The sequence below is a fragment of the Hemicordylus capensis genome, chromosome 1 (genome assembly GCF_027244095.1).
Source record: "Hemicordylus capensis ecotype Gifberg chromosome 1, rHemCap1.1.pri, whole genome shotgun sequence".
Classification (NCBI taxonomy): Eukaryota; Metazoa; Chordata; class Lepidosauria; order Squamata; family Cordylidae; genus Hemicordylus; species Hemicordylus capensis.
Genome location: NC_069657.1, coordinates 349386619 through 349403202, shown reverse-complemented (window position 1 = coordinate 349403202; position 16584 = coordinate 349386619). Strand labels below are relative to the sequence as shown.

General features: G+C 40.6%; 1 protein-coding gene across 15 annotated transcripts in view; it reads right to left on the bottom strand.

The window, feature by feature from the left end:
- The window catches only part of EYA4 (EYA transcriptional coactivator and phosphatase 4), a 224044-nt gene extending 209395 nt beyond the window's left edge, over positions 1 to 14649 (bottom strand). For 7 of the 15 annotated variants that reach the window (XM_053287730.1, XM_053287769.1, XM_053287776.1 and 4 more), the window contains exon 1: positions 14163 to 14648. The gene's annotated coding sequence lies outside the window, so the exon portion shown is untranslated. Of the gene's footprint in view, positions 1 to 12718; positions 12789 to 13689; positions 14080 to 14162 lie in introns of those variants that run through there. The other 8 variants (XM_053287739.1, XM_053287860.1, XM_053287848.1 and 5 more) reach the window with 4 other exon arrangements.
- Between the last annotated feature and the right edge of the window lie 1935 nt (positions 14650 to 16584).

The following is a 16584-nucleotide window of genomic DNA, read 5'->3' as shown; positions in this document are numbered from 1 at the left end:
TCACAGTAGTCAGTGTGTTTAATGGCTATTCCTCCTGTGCAGACAAATAACACCATCTTCTGTTCTCCAGGATTCATATTTTAGCAGAGACCTGTTTCTGCCCATGATGGACCAGGAGATAATGATACTATCTGATGAGCTGAGCCCACTTGAGACACACTTTTATACCTGGCCCTTTCCTGAATGGCACAGTATAGGCAGAACAGCCCACACTGTTCAAGCAAAAAAAGTTACAACACCAAAATGCAGCGAGAATGTAGCCCTCTGCAGTTTGCTCCTCCTCAAAGGATCCAACAGGGCTTGAGACCTATTTGGGGTTACCACAGCATATCATCACAGCTGTTACAAGTATTTGTGTTTTCCTCTCAAAAGAAAAGTAGGCCGACTAAAGGAGAAGTCAGCCAAGATCACTGAAAGTACGGAGAGTGTCAACAGTGCAACTGAGAGATATAGAAAGCAGCATAATTAGGGATGTGCACAAATCAATTTTTTCAATTTGATTTGTCCCCAAATCAAGTCACACCTGACTTGTTTTGTGTCCAAATCTGTACCCACGAATCATCCCAGATTCTGTTTGGATTGATTCAGATCACTTATCAAGGTTTTAGGGTCACCAAATTTGGGTGGCGGGTACCCCATGGGTACCACCTACCACCCAAATTTCAAGGCAATGGGGCACTTGGTTGATTTTTTAATAATTTTATTTAGTTTTTACTGATTGTGTATATTTACACCATTGGAAATAATGGGACTTCGAATTTGCCTTATCCTAAACCTAACATGGATCCCCAGCTTGCTTTTTTTTTTTAAGCTAAGCTCTAGCCTATGTAGAAGTGGAGTTATGGAGCAAAATGTGTGCTCACTATTTTTCAAAAGTTTGGATTCTTTGCTGTATAATAACCTTTCCTCATAATGAATCCCTATGAGGATTCATTGCACACCTTTATTTCTTCTGTTCATTTTGACTGTCATTGGACAGTGCCAACCTTCAGCTGCCATGTGCCAACCATACCATGCCACACACACCCTTGCGAGACAGTGGGGTACTCAGTTTATTTTTTAGGAATATTGATGTGTTTCTATTTGTTGGTGTCTAATAACTTTTAAATAAAAGCTGGGAATCTGGGGAAATTAGTAGGAGGAATCCGAATCTCAAATCGATTCTAATCGATTCTGGCACAATTCGATTTGTACCCGAATCTAGCCAATGGACCACAGGGGTGATTTGTTCTGTCTCCAAATCACCCAAATCAGCTAGATTTGGGTACACATTGATTTGTACCCAAATCAATTTGCACATCCCTAAACATAATATAGCCTAAGCATAGCAGTCATAGACAGGGGCCAAAAGGAAAAGACAGCATGGAAGCAGCAACTGGCCTTCAGAAAGAGAGGAAATCATCTCAGGGTAGCAGATTACTTGGGCTGTACACATAAGCAGCAAAATGTTCCAAATTTGTTCACAAAAGGGGAACCAAAAAGAAAGAGGGGGATGAGCCTCAAATGCCTCACTGTTATCTTTAATAGGCCCAACATGCTTCAGATAACATTTTTTGTCAAGGGAACTTTCAAAAGTTAATGAAACATTTTAAAAGAGGCAAAACCAACCAACTTTACAGCTCTGCTACTGTACTACTCTTTTTTATTTCTTTAGTGGTGCCTCCATCCTCTTTTTCTTCATAAAAGGGGAAACCAGTCAGAACTGCCAAGAGGACTGTAAGAGTCCTGAAAGATGCCAGTCAGTATCTGAAGAAGGAATCAGCCATGGGTTTCATGGCATCCTACAAAAATCTAGGGTTGGCAATGATATCAACAACATAATAGTTCAGAGAACTGAAAAAGGGAATTATTTGTCTGGCAGGATGGTGGGCTCTCTCCATCATTCCCTCCTCCAAAATGAGAATTCATAATATGGAATCATCACCAAAGACATCCTGGGAGAGAATTTAGGCTTACCACTTATCCAGTGAGCCTTTCAACAATAAAGTCACCACAAAATGATCCTATCCATCTGCTTTCAGGGAATTCAACCAGTCCTCTCAGACTGCAATTCTTTTACTAGGAAGTAAGCCCCATTAAACACATGGCTATGATGAGAAAGGCAACACTAGCTCTCCTGATCAGCTGGCAAAGCTGTGCGTGTAGAAGCCAATGCCAGTTGTTTTGCACAAAAGCACAGTTGCACAACTACTTAAAACGGTGCACCTTCACTTGCACGCAACTAATTACTTACTACAATGTAAGTTCCACTGTACGACTGCTGTCACGCTATTTTAAGTAGTTGCGCAAGTGCACTTTTGCGCAACATCACCAAGGCTGGCTACCATGTGTACAACAGTGCCAGCCAATCAAGAACATTGGTGCTGCCTATTCAAGTTTCATCCGATTCAAGCTGATCACTGAACATATCCAGCAAAATAACAGGACACAATTCAGTCTCTTGCTGCATTCTCTCTCCTCCTCCCCTACATCCTTCATGCAGGATTTCCCTCCCATAATCTCTCTCTGTAGCTCCACTCCCAAGGATAGACAATTGTCCTCACAACAACTATGTGACAACTGTGTACCTGGTGACACGAGCCACGGACTGGACTGTGCTTTTAGTTTATATGTAAGAATTACTACACTTACAGCAGCTTCATGCTTAACATTTCTTTTGCATTTTGACATAATCATGCCAGTAGAAAAACAACTAAAAACAGAAATGTTTAAAGATCAAATGTTTAATACTCAAATGGTCCAACATTTTTTTTCTTTTCTTTTGACTAACTGAATTTATAGTCCTTTGTAGATATGCGCAGGACTGCAACTGTAGTAGAAGTTTGGACATAGCAGTTTCCACATTTGCTTTTAAAATTTGTTTTAGCTCAAGGACACTTACATACAAGTGTTTTTTCCCCTTCACAGACAAGCACTGAACAACTTCCTCTCCCACCTCTGTGTCCATTTCAGTATATGACCAAATGGAACGTGGCAATGATGTGAATAAAATATGTACATAATGTTTTGACTATATAGACATCTCCCAACTAACCAAGACACTACTGTGTTTGGTCACATCAATCAGAACCTATGCAATTTTGATCATTCCATCAACTATCTCCAAAAGAAGCAAACAGGACACTTTGTATGCACACATCCCAGCATAAAATGTTTATAACATAACTAATTCAACATCTATAGTATCTAAATAAGTTTCAGAAGCCTGCCGTGGACTCTTCACCTAGCTCTCATTTGCAAGGTACTGCTCTGTAAATCCATCCTTACACTATTCCTTTCTGCACTGTCAGAGCTCAACAGGAGTAGGACTTTAAAACATAATCTTTTGGTTGTGAGCTATCTAAACCACACTAAACAATGTATATCAAGTCAATATACTACACCACTGTAGAATAAATAATAAACTAGGTGATACAATGGGTGATTGCATTTTCCTTTGGATACCTTCTGGTAGTTCTACCTTAAGATCTCCAAATATAATACATAACTTCCAAGAAGTATTTGCGAGTCTGCACAACTGTTAATCCCTAGATCTCGTCTAGGACTGAAAAAAGTACGTATCCCATGAAAACCCTCATATATCCTCCCAATGCAAAGCTCTAAGTTGATTCAACAATATTATGAAAGCTTTTAGGTCACATACCACTATGCATTGGAAGTCAGTACCATACAAGTTATTTTACTAGTTTTGTATATCACTGAAGTAAAATATGATAACTAACTATTGTTCATACAACACTGACAGTCTATTAATACATTTTTATTTGCTGACTTGCTTGAAATATTTATATCCTGCCCTCTAACACACTGCTGCCCAACAACATATTTTGAGTTTGTCATGTTTGTCATGTTTATTTATGGTCATAGACCAAAATTTAAAGCATACATAATAATACACAAATGATATAATAGTAATATATACAGAGATCCAATATTATCTCATCCTAATCAGCAGTTTCCAGTTACATATTTTGAGTTGTGCAGGGAACTTCTGGGGAAAGGGAAGAGTGGCAAAAATCCTCCCTTTGTGGATCACCATGGCTGTGTTAGTAAAAGCTTTCCGCTTCCCAGATACATCTCACTTAGCATGCTGGCAACCTTAGTCAGCCAATAAAACAAGCAAAAAAACCAACCAATTGCAGCATAAAATGGCAAACAGGGCTGAAACTGTTTAAAACTGAAAATTCAATTAGGACCATTTTTTAAAATGCTCCTTTTAAAAGGAGGATTTTTGGGTTCTTTTTTAAAACTAATCAAGGAAAGAGGCTAATGAAGCATTCTGAGACGACATTCCAAAGAGAAGGGGCCGCTACTGAGAAGGCCCTGTCCCCAGCCCCCATCAACCAGCTTTACTTCAACGGCATGGCCAAGAACAGAGTCTGTGATAAGAATCCGAGAACCCTGGCAGATTCATATGGGCAAATGAGGTATGACCCTGGTCATACCTATGTGGCCAAGCCACATTGACCTTTGAAGGTCAAAGACACCACTTTGAATCTGGCCTGGAAGCAGATTTATCCTGTGAAGCTGCCACAGGATAAATATAATACTGTAGTGACTAGCACCCATGAGAATAATTGAGGCAGCATTCTGAACCAACCGCAGATTCCAAAAGGTCTTCAAGGCAGCCCCATTCAGACTCAATTGCAGTAATCCAATCTGAACGTAACCAATGCATTGGTAATAGAAGTCAGATATGGTTTTTCCAGGTAGGGTCATCATGGCTGGTGTACCAACCAAAACTGGTAAAAGGCATTCCTGAACACCAATACCACTTTGACATCCAGGGACAGTGCTGGGTCTAAGAGAACTCCCAACCATTAAATTTTGTCTGTCAGGGAGTGTGACCCCATCCAATTTACCTCACTACTTTACAGAGCACCTCTGTCTTATCTGGATTAAGGCTCTGTTTGTTCGCTCCTATCCAACCCAGAATGGCCTCCAGGCCAGTCACCAAGGGCTAGAACAGGCATTCCCAGTACCACCTTCAAGTCTGGCCCTCCAAGCAGGATGGGAGCCAATATAAAGTGGTGTCCTAGAGTTCCAACTAGGAGAGACCACGCAGAAGGATATCATGGTCAATGCTATCAAAACATGCAGAGAGGTCCATGAAAACAGTCACACTTTCCCTGTCTATCTCCCAACATATGCCATCCACCAGGGCGACCAGGGCAGTTTCTGTCTCATACCTGGGCTGGAAGCTGAATTGGGTCTAAATTATCAGTTTTACACAGAACCACCTGCACCCGAGACACCACCACACAATTCATTTATTTATATTTATATTTATAAATATATTTATAACATATTTATACTGCCCTAAACTCACGTCTCTGGTAGGTTTAACACCTTGCTCGCCAGGGAGAAGAACAGAAAGTTCATTTGGAGAAGAACAGAAAGTTCATTTGGAGAAGAACAGAAAGTTATTCAGAACAGCTGGGTCCAGGCACATTTTTCCAGGAGAGTCCTAATGACTACCTCCTTCAGCACCTACACCTGTTTCAGGGAAGTGTTTATCACCCCTGCAACCCAGGACTCCATCCCATTCCTGACTACCCTCGACAACTGCAAAGAGCAACAATGACAAAGAGGGTCAAGCATGCAAGTGGAGGTTCAGAGGTGCTCTTACCCCTGGACTTCCAGGTTGGTCCAGGGCCTCCATACCTCCTGGGGGCCCCCAAATCCTCTTTAAGTGGTGTGGGCCAGTGGCTCAGTGACTGCATTGCACTGGGTGGCCATGCATGACCTCTGCCTTAGAGACAGAGGGGGAGTGGGGAAAGAAATATGTGGGGAGGAAATATGTTAAGTTGCATGTTGAAATGTTTCTGCTAATGCACATTTGCATAAATATACCTGTTTTATATTCTTACATTCTTGTGAGTTCAGTTGCTATTTGTGCCCTCAAGAACCCACATGTTAAAATACCATGTGTGTGTGTCATGGTGTGGATGTGTGTAGGAAGAGGATGCTTAACTTGCAGTCGGGGGGGAGGCTTCAAAGGTCTTTTTAAATCCAGTAGGTTTCAGACATCCAAGCAGCCTGTCCATCTCTTTGAGCAACACAATCTGAGATCTATCCAATGTAACAAAACCAGAGAGTTCATTCGGAACATTCAGTCCTGGTCTTGCAAAAATCATAGTGTTCAAGTCAGTGCAGATATGAGCAGTTTTATAACTGGAAAATGGTAAGCAAACTGATCAAAGTGGGCTGGATTGGATTCAGTCTGATGGTCCCTGGGACCGTCATTCGCGAGTTCCCAAAAACCACTGAAACAGTTCCACTGGACAATTCAGTAATGGGTGCAATGGTGTCAGAGAAATAAGATATTTGTAATGCCATCACTGCCACAGAGTAGACCCTAACACAAGTTCCAGCCCGTGTTTGGTCATATAATACCTATATGTTGAACAGCCACTCAGCAAACAATGAGCAATTTGCCGTTTGTAAAGAGGAAACAGTTTGCTGCAATTAGTCCTCTCCATGCCAGCATTTCATTTTACTTTGTTCTGGGCTTTGTTCTCCTTTGTTAATATTACTTTGTTCTATTTCATAGTAAAATGAAGCTGTAGCCTGATAAGAAAGTAAACGAACGCGTCAGTAAGAGCAACCGATGTTTTTCAGTTTTCTGCATCCGACTCCATTTCGTATGCAGTCAAGTCACTGCTTTGTCCTGACTGCTACATTTCAGATGGTGGGCAACTTTGGCCGGATATACACTAAAGTCTTTCAGAGACTTAGAAGTATGAGAGAGTTTCCTGTGCTTCAAAAGCCTGTTGAACCTGTCCAGTCAGACATCATAATGGGACAGAGAAAAATGGCAGCTACTGCACATATCATGCCGCAGCGAGTCCAGGTTTGTTGCCAAGTGTATATTCAACAGAATGCTGCATTCTCAGCCAATCCACGCTACATGGACATGCAACACTTTTTAGGTAGATCTAAATATTATTTTAGGTGCATACCTAAACAGCATAATGTGTGAAGTGGCCCTCACTCTGTACTGACAGGCAACATCTATCATTCTGCTTCTGAAAAAATACTGTCTGTACCCACTTAAAGTCACCTAGAAAGCTGGTCTGTAATTCAACTGATCACATTCTCGAGCACCTAGAACAAGAGAAGAAAATTTTAAGTAGTGTAGTGCATGATAAGCCACCTTAAGCGGCACAGTGGGGAAATGCTTGACTAACAAGCAAAAGGTTGCCGGTTCGAATCCCCACTGGTACTATATCGGACAGTAGCGATATAGGAAGATGCTGAAAGGCATCATCTCGTACTGCGCAGGAGGAGGCAATGGTAAATCCCTCCTGTATTCTACCAAAGGAAACCACAAGGCTCTGCAGGTGCCAGGAGTCGAAATAGACTTGACGGCACACTTTACCTTTAGTACATCATAAAACTTCCACGTAGTATCCAGTAGGCTGCTCTTTTGACACTTCTAAAATGATTATTTGCATAAGACAGACAACTAAATCTAAGAGTCTGACATTTCTTAGAAGGCAACAAGACAAAGTTAGGATCCCACCCTTAAACTGTTTTACTTTTCAAGGTCCAATAGTATACTGCTAAGTCTTCCAAATATTGCTTATTCAGCTACAGACATTTGTGACTCATGGTTCAGAAACCAAAGTATGCTTCATGCACCTCCAGTGCTTACTGGCTTCACCATTCATTTCAATAGCAGGGGTAAATTTGTACACCCTTTGTACATGCAGAGCTCCCTATTCCATGTATATGAATGGAGAATGCCTTTTAGGTGGTGGCAGTCTATATGCACACTTAAGTCTAATTGCCCACAGCAGATGGAAATAGTTTGCTATGCACGGGGAAATGGGAAATAGTTTGCTATACACTGACAGTATCAAATGTAGTTTACATCAGGTGACTCTCTGCCTAAACAAATACTGCCCCCACCCCACAAAGGTTAGTGCTTATTTGCTCTGAAGGTTATTTTTCCAAGTTACATTTGTCAACTTCACCAACCGACCTTATTTTCAACAGTTTCCTAGCTCTTTTATCGATATATACTTACTGCTTTTCAACAACAAAACTCAAAACAGCTTGCATAGTAAAAGGAATGTGAGAATGGTTCCCTCCCTGCTCCAACAGGGCTCAGAATTTTAAAAGAACCACAAGAGAGACACCAGCAACAGCTTAAATAGAGCTGTTCATCAATTGTGAATGATAAGAGCCACTACGTTAAAAGGTGCCTATTTGCCCAGTTAACGGGGTGAATCTATATGTATACCAGGCTTAACTCTCTCCCCCAGTATCTGGACCAGCCTTTAATAGCTTATTAATGTAGATGTTTCTAGCTTAATTATGCCCAGGATCCAAAGGTACATCCTGGTATATCTGGTGGGATTTTTTTTACTTTGAATGGTAACTTTTAGTTTGACCTTCATACTATAGAAGAAACTGTTTTTAGAGATCCCCTGGTTCGCCAGGTGACATATTTGGCTGCTGTTGGTGAAATATAAGGTCAAAGCCCGCTGGGCACACGGAACTACCTGCATTGTGCTTTGGATCCTGGCCTATTGCTCTATTAACATATTTATTTTCTGCTTATTCTCAGTTAAGATGAAGGGCTATTACACTTTACACTGCTGGCAATATAAATTTAAATGTTAAAGTAAGTGTGTCAATATATACAGTACACTATCAAATGCAATTTGATTTTGTTACCTGCTATTGCAGGTAACAAAAGGCCTAAAGTATCATCCATAGTCCCTTCAGTGCATTCAAATGTCACATTATAATGTCATATAGAGTTAATGTAATATGCTAGGTATTATCCATCCTGAAAAGAACTAAAGGACAGAAACCTATTTGTTAAACCCCTGCTAAATGAACAAAGAGACACCTTTTTAAGTGGAGATTCTCTTATATTTAGCAGGGGGGAGAGCAACTGGCCCTATCCAACCACAGCACAGCATCCCTCCAGTGGCTGTTGCTAGTATCTGCCTTTGTTTCTTTTTAGATTGTGAGCCCTTTGGGGACAGGGGTCCATCTTATTTTTCTATGTAAACTGCTTTGGAACTTTGGTTGAAAAACGGTATATAAATATTCGTTAATAATAATAACAACAATGCTATACTTAAGAGACCATTGCCTAGTAGGAGAAGTCAAATTGACAATTTCCAAAATAACTGCTGAAATTATGTTGTCTTAATCCTGATTTACTTTGAAATTGGCCCTACTAGAAAGAGAAAATGCACAAACAATATACAGGAGAGGTCTATATGTACGAAGGAATAGCAACCTATCAATCTGAATTAAGAGTCAGAAAATTATCAAAACATTACTGAATGCTCAGCATGTCTAAAGTTTAAAATTTAAAACTGACCATCAGTATTTGATGTTACACAGTGCCATCCAAAGTGATCCCAATTTATTTCTATAAAGCTGAATTAATAAGATAAACTCACACATTTCAAATGCCACTGCCTAACAAGTCTGGCGTTTCAGGCTGCTGCACTTAGTGAGACAGATCCATTTTTAATTTCATGACATTTAAAAGTCATCAAATTGATGATGTCTGCATTTTTTTTAATTGAAAATTTAGTTAAGCAAGAAAACAAACTGCCTTCAAAAAGGCTTTGGGCACTAGTTTGCCTACCAAACCCAGGTTCTATGCTACTTAACCACTGAACAAGACTTCCATTTGAGCAGTGTTTACTGAATTGCTTCCATTTTCTAAGTGCCATTTACTCCAGATCATTTATGTGTCCATGCTACTTCTTCAAATTTAATTTGAAAATGTAACAACTTCGCCTTTAATAAATTTCTTTTTTTTAAGCCACTAAGAATCTATGTCTTATGCAGAGCCATAGTGTGAAATCTGATGGATAATGAAAAGGGACATGAAAGCTGAAAGGTTTCAAGGATCAGACTAAATGATTATGTTAAAGCCTGCAAGATCAATTAGCGCTTTTCAGTGACAGGGGAAGTGGTTAGTTTGTGTTAACGTTTAAACATGTTTTTTTTTAAATAAAAAAAATCAGACAGGTCCATGCTGAACTGCTTAATTCGCATTCAAATCATTATCAAAATCAAATCATTTTTTTGCGCACTGTGATATGCACAATGTATCACTATAACTTCACTGCAGAATGCAGAAGTGTCATTAACAAAACCTATTTGTTTCCATAATCATAACAAATATGGGGCACAGCCCAAAGCCACAAAAGACATCCAAGTACACATTATAGCATTATTATAAGGTACTTAATGTGTTCAATAAATCTGGTGTATTAAAAGAATGTATAAAGTTTTAAAATGCTTGAGGACTATATGCATGTCATAATTAATAGCCCTGAGCATGGTTCATGACATTATTAATCTTTAGTTTATTTCTGTTAACTGAAATATAAAAACAAAATCAGTATTTATACATCAAAAAGCTAGTCTATAAAATTTCAGCTTGGGGACAGGTGAGGAAAGTTACCCTTTTTTTGAATATGTTCGATTGTGATCACACAGCAAAGGTGAATATGCACTCTTGTGTTCAGCAATATAGTACAAAATAAATGTTTAGTAGAAGTATGATAGGTTTTCACTGTTGCAGGTTTATGAAAAAATAGTTTACAATGACCAATCCCATGTAAGGTAAAAGCACATTATACGGAAAAAATAAATTGTTTCAGATATTTGTTGCTTATACAGAAATATGTTAAATACATTAAATAAATATATTTTTAAAAACCTGGTTGCTTTATTTCAGCAATGGATTTCAGATAGTGTATTCTTATTTTAAGATCCACTTCTCCATTTATTTCTTCAAGCAGCAATTTGAAATATTTATTACTAGACAGTACCTAATTTTAGGTTTTAAGTGCTTTAACAGCTCTATGAAATATGATCAGCAGCTGCTATATAAAACTATGCCGAATAAACTCCTCTTATAAAAAAGAAAAGCTGTTTTAGCCAGAGTTCATAAAGTGCTTCTTTTCAAAATTTAAAAGAAAATATTACAAATTATATAGATGTTACTGAGGCTACAATCTTAAAACACATATAGAGGAATAAATTATACTGAATTCAAGAGGCCTTACTTCTGAGTAGACATGGATAGGATCATGCTGTGAGTGGTTTACTTAAGCATCCCTCCTCCCAACTTTCCCTTTCAGGAGGGAAAACTCCACAACTCTATATTGTATACCTTTCCGCTGTTGCCTTATCTCTATAACATGAGAATATCTGGCAACCTGCAAGATAATTTGGTATCATCCCAACATCACTGATAAGTGTTTAAGGCCAACATCACTGATAAGTGTTTAACTGGCTTGAAAAGTATTTGGTACAGATAAAACTGTTTTCTTCTCAAAGGTTGTATCAATCACTTTTCTCAAGAAAGGATGTTGTGATTTCAATCCTAACAATATTTACTTACTTTGATATAAGCACCACTATCAGAGGAACTTAAGAGTGCTGCATTTCTAATGAATGTATGAAATAAATCATTGTGAGCTGTACTGCATTAATGAGAAACTCAAGATTATGGCAGCATGATCTAGAATTCTGTCCATGAGTTCTCCATCAATTATTGTCAGAGCATGTCTATACTGCTCAGAAACAAAGGGTTCCAAAACAGTGGGCCATACAACAGTTGCAGAAGTCATAAGCGTTGACTAAATATATGCTAGCATACTTCAAAACAATAGGGGAGGGGGAAGTATTACTAATCAATCTTATAACACATCTGTAAAGGTTATGTTTTGTTTTTTAAGCAGGATCAGATTGAAAAAAATTCTCTTGCAATGTCATTATTGGGCAATAGGAATACTAGCAATCTAGAAAGAAAGCAATTTGTGAGCTTGTTCTTTCATACAATGGTAAGAAAACACTAAATAAAAATGATAGCAAGAAATTGAGATAATGTTTAATGTAATTTAGTTAAGAGAAAAAATTGTGCTGGAATTTAAAAAAATGTGTTCTGATTAAAGATGTACTTTGGGAAAGCAAAGTTGTGCTAGCAGTTCCAAGAAAATTTACTGCTTGGATCCCTACAACTGCTTTTAAAAAACCTGATCAAAGAAAAAGCAGCACAAAGGAAACCTTTTATTTTAGGGAAATTAAAATCTAGTTTAATAACACAGAGATCAACCCATATTAACTGCATATATTGAACTCAAGTTTTAATAAAAGTAAGTAAATAATACTACTGTTAATATTGTAATGCACAGCTACTAATTACACAGAATATTTTCCATTTGTTTACTATGAGTTTAATATGAACTTACAGTATATTCTTTTCTTTTCTTTTTTTGTCTACAGGGCAATAGGGGATGGATGGCAACTATATCAGTTTTTAACCCTAGTAATTTTCCCCACAGATAAACAAGCCCTCAAAGTAAATCACAGATGAGGAGAGAATCTACCCTGAAAAAGCAGCAGTTTGTATGCCAGTTCTCTCCTCATTGCATGACAACGAAACTGCTGCAACTATAGATGTGAGCACACCATTTGATAGCTTTAATTTTTTTTTTTAATCACATTTCACTAATCCACGTCTTTCTCCATTATTAAAAGGTTGCAGCTACCTGTAAGGCTTAGGTAAGAGAAACAGAACATGTCTAAATAATACACTGTATCATAAAGCAAAAATCAATCCTTCACTTTCTCTTTTTATCAGACATTGGAATTGCCTGTAATGAAAGCCAATAAGGTAAATTAGTGATCAAAATCTTACTGGGTTGAACACAGAGAACTCTATTACCTCAAGTACAAACACACTCAAGAGACTCCTCCACGTGGAAGTGTTTTCAAACCAAAACACAAGTCCCTGCACAGCGTTCATTGCATTAGATGGAAAAGACCACTACACACTCTGATCAGGGAAGTTATTCCTCTGTCTCTACCAGAACAGAAACAGAGAAAGCAGACATCAGAACAGTAGCTGTTTTCTATACCTGCGCATACAATCAGTTGGCCATCAGATAAACAGAGGAAACAAAGGAGTCCTGTGCCCCATATCTTTTTACTCTACAAAATTATCTGTATTTTATTTTACTGCCAGTCGGAAATCAAACTACCTCATCAGCAGGTCTTTGTAATAAATGCAAATTGCAATTCTTTTTTAGAGAAAGAACACCCTGGGGAGACTGGAAGTTTCCAAGTTGTTCAATTGAGCAAAGTAATATATCTTCCAGAACAAGTTTTACAACCCAAGTCGAGGCGGGGATGCGGGGGACACAATCTATGCTTGTTTTTAAAAAGTTGGCACAAGTCTCCTCCGCTATTTCTTAATTCTACGACATGGATGCTGCAGTCTCCATTTGCTGACAAGTTGTGCAATACAAGTTAACGCATCAAACGCAGAGAAACTTTCATGATCTCTGTGGTAAACCCCCCGGGAGAGTGACTATCCCCAGCTGAAATACCACACCGCGCTGGCTTTGAAGCACGCCCGGTGGACTAGAAATGCCGAGGAACCTTTTGCGAACGAGATCCTTTGAAACAGAAAACGAAAACTGACGATGAGCAGCCCACGGCGATCAAAAGTGGTCGCCTGACCCCTCGTCCCGGTATGTTACATTTGTTGTAATGGTACAACAAACCAGGAAAGGAAACCCGAGCAGAATGACCCTGGGGAAAGGGGAAACAATGCGAGAGAACTAGGCAGAAGTTTCCCACCGCTAGCAGATCCCTGTCCCAGCGACGGAAAAGAAAAAGGAAAGCCCCGATCACCTGAAGAAGGGCAAAGGGGCTGTGACGTCCCAGCAGATCCAACATCGAAGAGAGCAAAAGCCCCTTCTCCAGAAAACTTCGCATGTTTCTAGACACAACACAGCCACCGCCACCCCATACACGGTAACCCCTCTCTATTCCCGAGCTCTTCTTGTTCCCATGACGCGAAGGGCAACATGGATCTCAGTGGCTCTCTGGGCACGACATGAATCTCCACTCTCCAACCAAAGCTTCAGTCGGCAGCCGCTTTTCTTTTGGCTCCTCGGCGTGTTTAGCTCAGAGGAGAGATTTCTTATTCGCATTACTTTTATTTAAAAGAAATCCATTTAAAACACAACAATGCGGCGATCAAGTGCCACAAAGGCAGAGCCGACACAAGGAAGAACCTCTGCTAGAGAAGGGAGAAAGGGGGAAGGGGAGGGGGGGGGAGAAAAGGAGAGGACCTCCGGGCTAGGTAAGGCAGACACACTCACCTTCTTCTCCCGCCACAACTTTTATTCTGGCAGCCGCTGCTCCTTTATTTATTTATTCTCTCCCCTGCTCCCAGTCGCAGCTTCCCTTTCGAACTGCTCCTGCAGTTTAAAAAAAAGAGGCCATCCCCTCCGAAGCTATGCCCCCTCCTCTCCCCCACGTCTTCATGCACTAAACCGAGAAGAAAACAAAAGGGGAGGGAGGAAAGCTTGCACTTAGGCGCCGAAACCCCTTTCTTATTTCGCGGAGGCGCAACTCGGTTTATGAAGAGGCGCAGTCGCCTCCTGAGTTGAGCTGCTTCTCCATCAGCAGCAGCCCCGAGGGGCACACAAGAGCGAGCGCGCCACAGCTGCTGCCCAATTTCTGGGCGCTTGCTTGGTTTGCACTGGTGCAAAAGAGTCCTTGCAAGTTTTGCGCCGGTGCTTCGGGGGCAGCAGAGTGTTGTTGGCGCGTGAGAGAGGAAGAGAGAAGGTGAGGAAGAAAGAGCAGTACTCGTGTTTACAGCGGCACCCGGGAGCCCCGCTGCCTCGCCATTGGCTCTCTTCTGTCGCGGCTATTGGTTGACAGAGAAGCGCAGGAGGGAAGCGGCACGTGGATTTTGGCCATCGGCCCCTCCCTAGCCTCTGTCTCTTGCGCAAGGCAGACTCATTCTGCTGCGCCACCGCCGCCGCGCCTTCTCCTTCCAGTTTGCTTTTATTTGATAGGCGCACTCTTGCCTGGATGCACAGGAGTTCTCCAAGCTGAAGATGCTTGTCAGTAACAGAGAAGTGTTGATATCCTCTCTACCTGCAGTAATTAAAACAACAACCCTAGAGAGTTAACTCAGAAGAACCTCAGAGGGGGCAACTGCAGCTTAGAGAGTCAGTTCAGCTCTGTATTAAATGGCATGTGTATATATTAAATGCACAAATGTATTAAATGTCTGTCTTAAATGGCATGCAGAAAGTGAGCTTCCAGCCAGTGCTTCGGAATCTGGACTACCAAAGCAGGCATAATAGAGAGTGATAAGGGTGTCTAATGTCACCCAAGGCTTCTTCCCCTGAAAGCACGGCAATACATGGAAGTATGTCCCTGAGGGCTGCACAACCTTCAGGGACTTATTTCTACCAAGCAGAGGGTACTTTGAAGGGAAGGTAGGGTCTCTTTAATTCACCCTTCCCACTGCATACTCTGCAACATGCGACTAGTTCTGGACTGGTCCTCCAAAGCAGGGGTTCTCAGCCTTGGGTCTCCAGATGTTGGACTAAAAATCCTATCATCCTCAACTACAATAGCCAAAGGGAAAGATGAGAATTGTAGACTAAAAACATCTAGGGACCCAAGGTTGAGAGTTGTGAGGCTGGAATTATCATTGCTATGTGCTGGGTCTCACATTCCCACAAGCAGGTGACTCGAACCTGCTTTTGTTTGCTTCCTCTAGAAGACAGGAAGCATGATAGGCTCAACCATTATGCATCTATCCCACTCCCATTTTAGGGTGAGGAAACAGAAAAATATCATGCTGAACAGAATGTGTGTTTTGGTCCTATAGTGGTTTAAAAACTATTAGAGAAATTCTAAAGGAAATGTCTGTCAATGGCTATTAATATAAATACCCAAAATAAATCCCTGTATTCAGAGCCAGTATATGTTGGATCACCACATCCTGGGGACAAACAGGAGTGGCTATCAGCATTGTGCCCTGCTTGTGGGCTTTCCAGGGATATCCAGTGGGCAACTGGGGGAGAGAAAATGCTCTACAGGGGCTCTCATACAAGCAAACTATGCAAACCTAGTCAGCCTGCCCCATGTGTAATCATAGGCTATAGCTTCACAGTTACTGAAGTAGCTTTACATCAGTGTGGCCCTACTCTTAGCAGTGGTGCTTTTATCCCTGGAATTTGGGGCGGAAGTCCAGGGTCTCCAGACTCCCTGGGGGCTCCCAAATCCTCCTTAGTCTGTCCTGGGTGGTGCGGCTTGCACTGTGCCAGGTGGCCGAGTGGAATTATGACCTGTACCGGATGCTTTAGAGACAGAGTGGGGAGTGGGGAAATAAATGTGAAATATGTTAAGTTGCATGTTGAAATGTTTCTGCTAATGCATATTGCATGAATATTACCTGTTTTATATTCTTACATTCTTGTGCATTCCATTGCTGTTTGTGCCCTCAAGAACCTATGTGTTTGTGTTTGTCACGGGGTGTGTGTGGGTGTGTGTGTGTAGTGGGGTGTGCATTTTGGAATTTTCTCATTTTGATTTGTATCCAAATCAAAACACCCCCATTTTCTTTTGTACCCAAATTTTCTGAATCCAAATCACCCCTGTTTTGTTTTGTAGCCGAATTTGCAGAGTCCAAATCTGAATCGATTTGGATTTTTAATAAGGGTTCCAGGGCAAAAAGAGTGGGTGGTGGTCGTAGTGTCCAATGGGTTGAAGCTACCACCC